Source organism: Lipotes vexillifer, unplaced genomic scaffold, assembly GCF_000442215.2.
Source record: "Lipotes vexillifer unplaced genomic scaffold, Lipotes_vexillifer_v1.1 scaffold575, whole genome shotgun sequence".
NCBI lineage: Eukaryota > Metazoa > Chordata > Mammalia > Artiodactyla > Lipotidae > Lipotes > Lipotes vexillifer.
Genome location: NW_006780198.1, coordinates 2,780,613 through 2,793,272, shown reverse-complemented (window position 1 = coordinate 2,793,272; position 12,660 = coordinate 2,780,613). Strand labels below are relative to the sequence as shown.

Here is a 12,660-nt window from a genome sequence, read left to right as displayed (position 1 = left end):
ACCCGTGTCCCCTGCATCGGCAGGCGGACTCTCAACCACTGCGCCACCAGGGAAGCCCTGTTGTAAAACTTTTAAAGAATAAAATTAAGGCCTAGAGTGAGCTTGTTCTTCTGTGTCTATCAACATGTGTATAGAATATATTTAGTTGCGTTATTGTCCTTTTCTTTCATTTACTGCAACACCCAACATTTTAAAAGTTAGTGCTTTTTTGGGTAAATTAGGATACTTGGGATGTCATCTTACCATGAGAAACTCAGCCCAGGGAATGCTCATAGCTTGCCCCAGGGGTCATCTGTGAAGCCTTGATAGAATCAGGCGTAGAACCAGAGCCCAGCTTTCCTAATGCCTGTGTCTATATTCTGGATTTAATGCAGTGAACATAAAATGCTGATTGCTCTTCTCCTTGTTTTTCAAAATCAGCTGAAAACTCCAAAGACCCTGCGTTACTGCCTGCTCTGTTAATAGATGCTTAAGTAGGTCTTCTTCTTCGTATGTGTGTGGAAGTGGTGTGGGCAAGGGAATGCTGTCATTGTAGGACAAGTCAATTCTGAATTTTCAGATTCTTCCCACTTCCTGCTTCTGCCTTCTTTTTATTTTTATTTTTAAATATTTATTTATTTAATTTATTTATTTGGTTGTGCGGGGTCTTAGTTGCAGCAGGTGTGCTCCTTAGTTGTGGCTTTCAGGCTCCTTAGCTGTGGCATGCGAGGCATGCATGTGGGATCTAGTTCCCTGTCCAGGGATGGAACCGGGCCCCCTGCATCGGGAGTGCGGAGTCTTAACCACTGCGCCACCAGGGAAGTCCGTATGCTTCTGCCTTCTTTGCCCCCGCTCCCTCATTTATAATTATAACTTCTTAACTGTGAAAATTATCTCATTGATTAATTTTTGCTATAGAAGTGAGTTTTAAAGCTCTTTTTGAGGGTTCTCCTTCATAGAGTCTCAAATACTTTCTCCAGTATTGCAAATGAGGACTATTGGGGGGGGAGGGGAGGCGGTGTGGTGTGGTGAGGGCAGTCTGCATGGGGGAGAGGGCACAGAAGAGCCTCAGCCTGACGCAGCAGGTTAAGCATTCCCTAAGCATTTCTTTTTGTAAGATTTTAAGTAAATACTTTGGAACTCAAACTCCACTCTGCTTGCAGCCCAGTGTATCCAACTGTGTATGTAAATGCACTATTAGTATGTTTGTATTCCATATAAATATACAGATAGAATCGGTTTGTGTGTGTAATTTACACACAGCTGTGTTCACGCTCCCTTAATGCCAGTATTTTCAGCAAGAGTGAGGTATCACGGGAGCACTGTTGTTCCAAACAAAAGCCAGCAGAGCAGCCTCGAGGTGGGGCCCATTACCAGCCCCTGATGTGGGACCCTCCCTTGACAGACTCTCTTGTGATAGACATCCTGCGTGGAGGTAGTATGCGACCAGAAGGGTGCCTGTCATAGAAAGAAAATAGTGACCGCCAGTTAGACCAGGATCTGCCTTGTGACCCATTTTTGCCTTTTGTAGTTGAAATACACTCCTCTTCCCCCTCCAGCCCCCCACGTTTCCTAAAGGGATACTTGATTTTCCTCTCATTTTGGAGAGCATTTAAAGTGACCAAAGTTAAATAAGGAGCCCTAGCCCTTGTCATGTTGTCATGAAAAGGAAACAGTCCAGGAGCCGCTTCTGTGGCCCTGGAGCTGGACAGGGCCTCAGTTTCCCCTGTTTAGGAAGTGGGGCAGGAGTGAATCGTAGCAACTTCTAGACTGAGTTCTTCTGGAAGACACGTTTCACTTAATTTGAAATAACAGGCCTATATGATTTTATTTCATTTAGGACTGTATGATGTCATTGTCCAATATTCTAACAATGTATTTATTTTACTTCCCTACCAGAAAACTTCTAGTGCTTTAGATGTTTTAATGTTTTATCAAAAAGGAGCAGGGGGCTTCCCTGGTGGCGCAGTGGTTGAGAGTCCGCCTGCCGATGCAGGGGATACGGGTTCGTGCCCCGGTCTGGGAAGATCCCACATGCCGTGGAGCGGCTGGGCCCGTGAGCCATGGCCGCTGAGCCTGCTCGTCCGGAGCCTGTGCTCCACAATGGGAGAGGCCACAACAGTGAGAGGCCCACATACCGCAAAAAAAAAAAAAAAAGGAGCAGGGATCATCCTAAACCTATCCACTCTGGTAACCACTGGCCACACGTGGCCGTTGAGCACCTGAAATGTGCTAGCCCGAGTTGAGATGTGCTGTTAGTGTAAAACAGACACTGAATTCCACAGACTGAGTAGGAAAAACGGAATGTAAAGTATTTCATTAATCATTTTTATATTGATTACACATTGAAATGATAATATTTTGGATATATTAATGTGTTATTAATGTCCATTTTACCTCTTTTTAAAATATGGCTACTAGAAAATGAAAGTTACCTACTTGGCTCACATTTGTGGCTGACATTCAGTTTTTATTGGGCGGCCATTGATCTAAACACCTTGCGTTATAATTTTTGCAAAAGGCCTCCCACTAAAGAGTTCTACTTCTTTGTTGTCTTGTAACTTACAGACAAGCCACATTTCTTTTTCAGTTTATTCCCTGTTCCTTCTGTGCCAACATCTACTTTGTTAAAGAAGGTGAACTTTTTAGTGACTTAATTATGAGCCACTTGACCAAGAACATTTACGTGGGGCCTACAGTGCTATCACAGGGAGAGAAGGCGCCTCTCATGTCCGTTTGGGTTTGTTATTAGTGTTGGGTTATTTTTAATTTGGGTGTAGCTGGGCAGCCATAATTGACAAGAGGTATTTAGCTGGCGGTATTTCTACATCTGTTAATGCTTGCTGCTTAACTAGCCAGTTCTCATTTGACTTGAAAGTGCATTGAAGCATGCTGCTCCGATATTCACCCCGTGGCAATGCTGTGTTAGGCCTGCAGTAATGAAAGGATTTCAGCTACTCAGCATAATCATCTAGACTCAGAGGGTCACATAGACAGAGATGTATAGGATGGCTCAGTGGCCTTTGCTAGTGGGCAGAGTTGCTGTGCGCAAACCATCCAACATAAGGTCATTTTCCTGTTGGGCATGTGGTCTTTGAAAAATGGAGTGACTTTTTTTTTATGTTTGCGACCACCTGGGAAGGGTTTTGCGCACAGGTGTGTTGAAAAAGGAAATTGTGGGTTTCACTCTGGGTGGTGAGCCGGCATCAGGGAGTGGACTAGCGTGGTGTCTCTAGTGAGACTTGTATGTTTGAACGGACAGGAAAGGTGGTGTTGAATCATTCTGTAGGTAGTAATTAGAGAGTCAGAAACTTAGCACTGAGCATAGGTCAGGAGACCTTGAGTCAAGCTGCAGGGCCAATGGCTGGGAAATAAACAGCATTGTAAGAAGGCCAAGCCAGTTCACCTCCCAGATACATTCATTTTTTCATTCAGCCAGTGATAGTGGTCACCTGCTCTGTGTGTCCAGGGCTGTTCTAGGTGCTGGGGATTCCCTCATGTACTCAGTATCATACATAGTATGTCATGTCATGTCAGGGCAACAAGAGCTCAGTGTTAACGTAGAGCAGAGGAAGGTTGTAGAGTTTGATAGGGCCTGCGGATTGTCTGAGGAAGTCTAATTGGAAGATGGTTTACTGGTTGATTTAATTAATAGTTGACTAACATTGAGGTTAAAGGTTTTAGTAATGAATCTTGTATTGGTTTCCTATCGCCGCATAACAAATTACTCCCAACAATAAAAATCACCTCAACTTAAAACAAGAATGATCATTTATTATCCTGTTTCTGCAGGACAAGAATTTAGGAATGGCTCAGCTGTGCATTCTGACTTGGGGTGCTTTCATGAGGCTGCAGTCAGATGGTAGATGGGGTTGGAGTCATCTTGAAGGCTCCTTCACTTGCGAGTCCAGGCTAGGAAAACTCAAATGGCGGGGGGCTGCACAGCTGGAGCTTCTGAGGCATCTCTCTCTCTCTCTCTCTCTCTCTCTCTCTCTCTCGGGCTTACCCTCGCTCTCCCTCTCCCTCTCCCTCTCCCTCTCCCTCTCCCTCTCTCTCTCTCTCCCCCCGCCTCCCTACGTGGTCTCCCCAGCATGGTGACCTCTGGATAACCATACTTCTTAATGTGGTGGCTCAGGGCTCCAGAGACACATGTCCAGAGAAGGAGGGCCAAGCAGAAGCTGTGTTACCTTTTATGCATATGCCCCAGCCTCAAGCTACCAGTGCCACTTGTGCCTTGTTGGTCAGGATAGTTACAAAGATCCACCCAGGCTCCAGGGCAGGGAACAGAGACCCACATCTCAGTGGAGTGTCTTCATCACACTGTAGGAGCAGCATGTAGGATGTAGGATGGGACGGAAATAAGAGTCTGTCACAAATACAAAGCTTTTGTGGGTATGTGTGTTTGTTTGTTTTATTTTAAATAATGTATGATCCTTGCCTGTAAAGTGAGAGCTTTGACCAGCTTAGATGTTCTAAAGCTTCCTTCCGACTCTAATATTCTCGGATTCTACGATTATTACAGACATGGCAGGGAGTGAGTGTTGAGCTGACGACTGCCTAGCTTTTGTAGACATTTCTGGAGCACGTCAGCAGAGCCAGCTGGGGGTAGGATGACTGCTGGACTCTTCTTGCTGGCCTCAAACACCTTAGGACCTAGCACTTGAGTCACCCTTTGTGTTTCTGTAGCTAATCTTCGGTGGGGGCTGGGGTAGAGGCAGGGGGGATAAAACGGTGATGAGACCGGGAGCTGTCTGTTGTCACAATGCTCGTGAATTGAGGAAGGTAGAACAATCAGGGCAGGATCATATTAGACCTACGTCCCCCAGTTCTCATTCTCATATTCTTTTGGCCTTTGGAAGATTGGAAAGTACAGGAACCAGGAAAAAGAGCTCTTTGGTATTATTCCTCCATGACAGCTGAAGATTTGAAATCTGCTGTATTTGACCCTAGAGAGGACTTCTCTTAGAAATGGACAGGCTTGTATTTGGGCTTCTGTTCTGAGGACCATCAAATCTTTTGGGATGAGGGGGGGGGGAAACGGGTCTTTTTTGCAAAACCTAGGATTTATTTAATGTTAAAGGTATCTTAGACCGATCTTCTGCATTTCCAGGTAAGACAGTTCATAAAACATATCATGCATTGACAGGGTCTCTTTTTGGAAAGAGTTTAGCCATCCTCCTGTCTCTGTGTAGGAGAGAGGCCACCTGCCTGACTGCAGCTCCCAGTGATGGAGAACTAGGCATCCACTGTTGAGGCTTTACGGATAGATGAGAGAAAGCCCGCCACTCCTCTTACACACGCGCATACGGAAGCCCGGAGGAGGCCTAGTGACCTATACAAGGGTGTCGTTATTTGGTGGCAGAGCCATGCACTCCAAGCCAAGTGTTTCTGTGGGAAAAATTTTAACATGGACATACAGCATACAATCTCTGGCACTTTTGCTTCAAAGAACAAGTGTGTATATGTTTATACCTAAAATTTCCTTTAGAGGTTTTCTGTTTTTTATTTTTTTTAAGACAGCTAATACCCTTTAATTCCTCTGATATGTATAGATACAAGAGAAAGTTTTCTGCACCTGGATTCCAAGCAATTAATCCCATTTCGAAATCTCATCTCTCTGCTTCTCCACCCTTCCTGATTAGCTATGGATTGGGGCAGGGTATTTAATTTGCCTAAACTTCCAGATTCTCCACCTGTAGCATGGACCCGGTGACACCTGCGTTGGAGAGTGTATTGAGGAGCCTTGAGGAGGATGTGGTCTGGGACCCACCAGTATCCATGTTGCGGCTGTGATGTCCTGAGACAATGGAAGATGTTACTCTGGATAGAAAGCGTAGGACAAGTCTGAGCTAGGGAAAATGTCAGGTCTCAGAGAGACTTGAGAACCATCAGTAAAAATGTGGTCATTATTTTATTTTATTTTTAAAATTTATTTATTTATTTATTTTTGGCTGCGTTGGGTCTTCGTTTCTGTGCGAGGGCTTTCTCTGGTCATGGCGAGCGGGGGCCACTCCTCATCGCGGTACGTGGGCCTCTCACTGCCGCGGCCTCTCCTGTTGCGGAGCACAGGCTCCAGACGCGCAGGCTCAGTAGTTGTGGCTCACGGGCCTGGTTGCTCCGCGACATGTGGGACCCTCCCAGACCAGTGCTCGAACCCGTGTCCCCTGCATTGGCAGGCAGACCCTCAACCACTGTGCCATCAGGGAAGCCCTGTGGTTATTATTTTAAATTGTGATCCTATTTGCTATTTTTAAACTATAACTAGTTGAATGGAACTTAACTAGTTATCCTGGAATACTGCTAGTAAATTCAATGTGTACTTACAAAGTAGAGTCAACAAGAAATTAGGAGCAACATACCAGAAATCTCGGAGATGCCCAGCACGGCTTGCTGGCCTGTCTCCTCTCAGACGCACTGCTTCCGCTGCTGTTTATTGAAAACGTCATGCTTTACTTGGGTCGCCCTTTTGTTGATGTGTTAAATATTTTAAATCAAAACCCAAATGGTACTTTTCAAAGCAGTATCAACAGTGTACCTCTAGCCGGAAGCGTGTTTTCGATATGGGGTGATGGGAATCTGTAACAAACAGGATTATATGGATGAAATGCAATAGGTTCTCATCTGGTGGTTGCTCAGTGAGAGCCACTGTTGAATGAACAGGGAGGAGTCCTGGAATACAGATGCCTGGAAAGGCTTTTATTTCTTCTGCGTGGCATCACTCTTCTCTTTTTTCTCCCTACCCCTCATTAACATAGGCCCACATTTAGGAAGCGTCTTCAGTTTGCTGCTGCTGCTGCTTCTCTACACCTTCAGAAGACCAGTGGACAACTCCTCGTAACTCTCTGCCTGGCTTGTGGGCTTACACTTTTGTCTCTCCACTGGGGGCAACTGTGGTTTGCTTACTTGCAGATCTGCCTGCTCTTCAGTCCCCTGAGAAGCAGCAAGTCATTAACATAAAATTTTGTGCGGAAAACAGCGTAGAGCAGGAGCCATTTTCACAGTGGGACTCACTTTAACACCTGCAGTGTTTTCCAAACAGTTATGTAAGAGGACTGAGTAAGAGTCGCTTTTCAGAAGTCCTGGTGAGTTTCTGACTGTGATACACTAGTTAAAATTCACCAGAGGGAGTTAATTTTGAAAGCTCTCAGCCAGGGGTTAATGCAGAGTTATCTTTTAGCCATTTTTGCAGCATTGCCCCTCTCCCCTGGCTCCTCTCCTCTGCTGTAGACACAGGTCATATCCAGCACTTGAGATGAGCCGTGTTGGGAGTTTCACGTGCACACGAGGGAGATAAGTGCACCTTAGTCTTTGGCCTCATCTACCCAGTACTCCTCTGTGTGCAATCCAATTTGATATTAAGAGTAATCTTTTTTGAGATAGGTAGGGCATGTATTTTATGGCCAGTTTAAAAGATGAACAAACCGAGACAAGAATAAATTAAGTTTCGAGAATATAGCCTTTATTTGTCCATTCGTAGACCTTTGGGAAACACTTAAAATCTTGAAATGCAAACGCAGGCAGCAGGTGCCCATCATAGCCCTGATCCACACACTCTCCTCAACTCCATTCTTAGCCTTCACCCCATCCCTGAAGTTCCCTGACTGTTTACATTTGTCAGTCTTGACCCTCCCACCCTGGTTCAAGGATTTGGTGACACGTGGTTAGTTATCCCATCTGTAAAATGGAGATATTAGTAGCCCCTGCCTTGTAAGGTTATTGCGGTGCTTCAATGAGTCAGTTGGTGTAGAGCCCTTAGGAGAGTGCCTGCCATTGGAGCATTACTCAGTGCTGGCTGCTTTTATTGTTGAATAGGTGGTGTCTCCCTACCTTTCTCTCATCCTGACACATAACAGTGAAGCTGCTTGCCCCAGGCCAACCCTGGGAGGCTCTGAGCTGGGGCAGGCTCAGCAATGATGAGCGGAACTTTTGAACTTTTACTTTATCATAAGAGAGAATGTTATCGCATTTTCACCCAATTATGTTTATCCCTATTACGTATCTCCCATTTCAAAAGTGGCTGTGTCTAAACAGCCATGTCAGAATTACTCTGTGGAACAGAGAAGCAGACCAGATCCTAAGACTTCTGAGTTTGAATCTCACATTCTTTGCATTCTACCAAAAATGAGAAATAGAGCTCTCCAGATTCTACTCAGACCCAAATTTAACAGCAAGTACTGTGTTCAGGTAACTCACTTTTTTTTAAAGCCAAGGATTAAATGTTCTCTACCAGGAACTTGTAGGTAGGTAACTTCTGATGGCGACATGAAGTTTCAGCTCAATAATAGAAAACTATAGCAATGTGTCTAAAAACTGGGGAGTAATTACGAAACATGAGTATCACTACAATGGCAATCATATTACAGTGTATAAACGTATCAGATTAACATGTTGTGTACCTTATAACACAATGTTGTATGTCAAAATATATTTCAGTAGGTAAAATCAAAATTGGAGCGCAGTCACAAACTAAGTTATAAAACAAAGCAAAAAACAGTCTCCTTGCCATTAATAAATCTGTATGTATATTTGGGTCTCATCTGGCTATGACGATTGAGAAGTAGAAGAGGACTTGTCTTGTGCTCCCAAAAAACACACAGGTTGATTGAAAACAAAGCACCAGAGAAAACAGTGCCAACACCCGGGGAACCTCAGCTCATGGCTCTGAGAGTGGCTGGACTGCAAGCCTGCGGAGCGTAAGAAGCAGGGCTGCCCGGCACTCGGAGCAGCGGCCCAGCCACAGCTCCCGCCTCGGGAAGGAGCAGCCTTCTTTCTCCTGCACCCTTGGCATCTTAGCAGTCTAACGTCTATACACCGTCAGGGACAGAATAGCTAAGGGACAGAGACATAATTCATGAGGCCTTGAATCTCAGCACTGGAAATGCTGAATTTCAGCTCAACTGCTAGAATGCGATTAAGAAACAGACTGCGTCTGTGAACTTCCGTTTAGAAGCTTCCAGTACCTCTCTGTCTGTCTGTGAGTCGACAGTGTTAATTATGAAATTAAAGTCTTAAAAAAAGTCAGGGTCTTGATTTGCAGAGATATGAATGAATCGAGGGAACAGAGACTACAGCCTCAGTAACCTATTTAACATACTGACCTATTCTAATCATTGACCACTCTGAGTGGGTTGGCTTTGTTTCGATTTTAAAGGCTACTCTACATTTCTGGTAAACCACAAGGTAAAGGCTGGTCTCTGAGAAGAAGATGTTTTGCCCGTTTTGAGGCCTTGTGGCTTTCTGTAGAGAAGTAACAGTACAGGCCACATGAAGCTTTTACTTCCTTTTTTTAAAAAAGTGGGGCCAGTGGTGCTTTGCACTTGATAGCATAGTCATTGACATACACTGACAGCAGTGGTTTGTGTTCACCATCAGATGTCAAATCCATATTTCTGGAAGTAGTTAGTTTGAAATGTCTGTGAGACAAGTGTTCCCAAATGGGCTTGGACCATAGATTTAGCCTTAGAAATAGTAGTGAGAATCTTGGATGGTATTTAGAGCCATGGGAGCAGTGGAAATCATATTGGGGGGGAGTTTGTGGAGAGCAGAAAACGTAGAACAAAGCCTTGGGGAGACTCAGAGGTTGAGGAGAGAATTAAGCCACCAGGTGATATGAGAAAAATCAGCAGAGTTTGGTGTCATGGAGCCAATAAGATCAACTTTGTTATCAAAGTTCAAAATGGACCCTTTGACATTTAACAGTCTATTTCCACTGTGACCACCCTAGCCCAGGCTCTTGTCATCTCATGGTTTGTTTCATCTGTGTATCACAGACTTGGGAGCTGCAGCTGCCTAATGCTATAGGGAGGCAAGGTGGTATAAGATACAATTCCTGTCTTTTCAGAGCTCATAGACACTATGAGTACATGAGGCCTTTTACAAATAAATACATGCGAAGTGAATGGGGATGGGGACGGTCAGGGAAGTCTCATTTTGGAGTGGGAGGGATCTGAGCTCGAGTTTGAGGTGAACTGGAGGTAGGCTGTGGAGAGAAGTATTAAAGGTACCCCAGAGTCGGCAGTTCAGACAGAGGTGGTAGCATGGACCAGTTCGCATTACTGGACATCTGTTTGGAAAGGTAGGCCAGGACAGGATCTTGGTGCGCCTTGAATGCGGAGCTAAGGGTTAAATACCACCTGAAGAGGTCAAAGAGCTATTCTTAGGTAGGGCCTGGGGGCAAGATGGTGTAGGACTCATGATGAAATCCGTGGTTTTGAAAAATTCCTCAGCAGAGGCTTGTAAATGGCTGGATGAGAGAGATGGGTTAGTAAGCTAGCTACTAGGAAAGAAGGGGAAGGGTTTGGCCTGGGACTACTGCTGGAATGAGCGGGAAAGGAAGGCACTGGCAGACCTTTCTTAGGAAGAATACAGAAGAGTTGATTTGATTTGGTGAGGCAGATGGAAAGGGCAGAGTCGCAGATCATGGGACCATGACTGAAATCGCTTACCTCCGTAGACTCTTGGCCCACTTCACCGAGACTGTGGCAGTAGTGCTGCAGGGCATGGATTTTGGAGCCCGGGTTTGAATTCCGCCTTGACCGCTGAGGAGTTGGGTGACCTTAGTCTGGTTACTTAACCCACGGTGCCTCAGCTTCCTTGTCGGTAAATGGAGATAATAGCAGTGCTTCCTTCTGGGTTGTGAGGACTCTGAGGCTCCTGACATATAGTAGGTACTTAATAACTGTTGAATGGATGCTGCTCAGAGGCTTATAACAAGTGGAGGAATCAGGGTCTGAACTCACGTGTGCGGAACTCTCCCACAGTACCCTGCTTTTCCAGGTTCAGCCTTTCTCAGATGCTTCTTCACTGGGCCAGCCTCTCCCAGTGAACCTGTTGCGTGTCCTCACACAGGCATGGCCCTGCCATTCCACCATGTGACTCACGCCAGAGCTCACCGCAGCTTTGTGTAGACTCTCCCTGTCCGGTTGCCACTTCCTATCTCTGCCTCTGTCTTTCCTGGAGGGCCTTCCCACCCCTCCACACCTGCGGATGCTGTCCGCTCTTCTCCACCTGCCTCCGTGAAGGCATTCTGAGCAACGGCCCATATGCCTCTTCTCGGCTCCCTTGCAGCACTGGTGAGCTGCCCTTCACTGCTGCATGCTTGGCCGACCTAAGTCTCAGATCGTTCTGTAATCACCTCACACACATTTATCTTGCCTGCTTTAAACGACTCCGTTTTAGTAAAGGTCCATGGCTACCTTTTTTGTTGTTGTTATTTTAAAAATTCCTCCCAGTGTTAGGTGCTCACTAAATACTTAACTTCTTAACGAGTAGATTAAGAAGCATTAATTCTGAAGGCTGAGGTTGAGCTCCGGTCATCCTCATCTCACACCTGGGCTCCCTCGCTAGCCTCTTTAACTGCATTGCAGCCAGTCTGTCCCTAATGCACACCGAGGGCCACACTGCCACCAGAGCAGTCTCTGTGCCGTCTTTTCATGGAACGCTCTTGCTTACACTTCTCCGCTGGCCTACAGCTAGGAGCAGAACTCTTCAGCCTGGCCCGGAAGGTTCTTTGCAACCTGACCCTCTCCCCACCTCTTCAGTCTTACCTGCTGGGACTCTGCTCCGTACACCCTGTCCTCCTCGCAGTTCCCAGGGTGATCTGTGTGCCCTTCCTGGCTGACCCCTCTGCCTGGAGCCCCGCTGAGCCCACCTGGCAGGCTCATGCTCCCCCTTGCCTCGCCCCTACGACGGCAGCAGAGTAAGTTGCTTCCTCCTCCTGACCCCACCTCCCGCCCTTTGTTCCTCAGCTGCTTTTCGTTGGGGCCCAGAGATTGATCTGTTTACCTGTTTGCCAGGCCTGCTCCTTGAGGGCAGGGCAGTCTCGCTCCTCTCCACATCCCGGTGGAGATGTGAAGATGTGGAGGTGCTCAGCACGCAGCCCGGGATGCGTGCGTGCTGAGCATGTAAATGATACTTTTTTCAGGTAACGAGGGTCACTGCTTCAGACTAGAGCAGAGCTTACCTCTTTCTTGTGCCTTGCCAGATTTTTCCTTTTGAACTATACGAATTATGTTGAAAACTGACAGTGATGAGTCATATCTTAGAAAGGGGTGAAATCTGAAAATGCAGAGCCTCCAGGAATGGAGTAGGAGGTTGCAGATCGGTCTTCCCGGCCAAGTCTGGCTCTTCACTGAATTCGCCCGGCTGCTCTCAACCGCGGGGAGTGGGAGGGACTCCCCTCCCGGTGGGCAGGTGATTTATTGGCTGGGAAGCTTCCGCGGTGATTTAGTTGTGAAACGGCGCCCTGCGAGGTGCCGGCTGAGGCCTGGGCTGGGCGGGAGCGGCCGCCCACAATCCCGGGCCGGAGGGACCTCGGGGGTCGTCTGGGCCAGCCCCCCGACCCCGCTTCGCAGCCCGGGGGCGGCGGGCGTGTGCTGCTGACTCTGCCCGCCCGGGGGGAGGTCCGGAGACGGAGCAGCCCGGGGAGGGCCCCAGCCCGGAGCCAGCCCCGCGGGCGCCCTCCGCTCGCGCCCGCCGCGGCGGGGAGGAAGTTTCCGTGCTCCGCCGCCCGGGTCGACTCCCGCTGTTCGGAAGGAGGAAACCGAGGTACCGGGCCTGGGTCCCGCGCGGAGCCTCGGGGCGGAGGCCAGAGCCGGCCGGCGGGCGGCGCGGCGATCCAGGCCGCCTTTTGCAGCCGCCCGCGGCCGCGCTGGGCTCTACGCGCCGCTCCGGCCTCCTCCC

At 47.4% G+C, this 12,660-nt stretch overlaps 1 protein-coding gene across 1 annotated transcript in view; it reads left to right on the top strand.

Annotated features, from left to right (window-relative positions):
- RERE (arginine-glutamic acid dipeptide repeats) overlaps positions 1-12,660 on the top strand; it is a 259,834-nt gene that overhangs the window by 187,379 nt on the left and 59,795 nt on the right. The window lies entirely within an intron of this gene.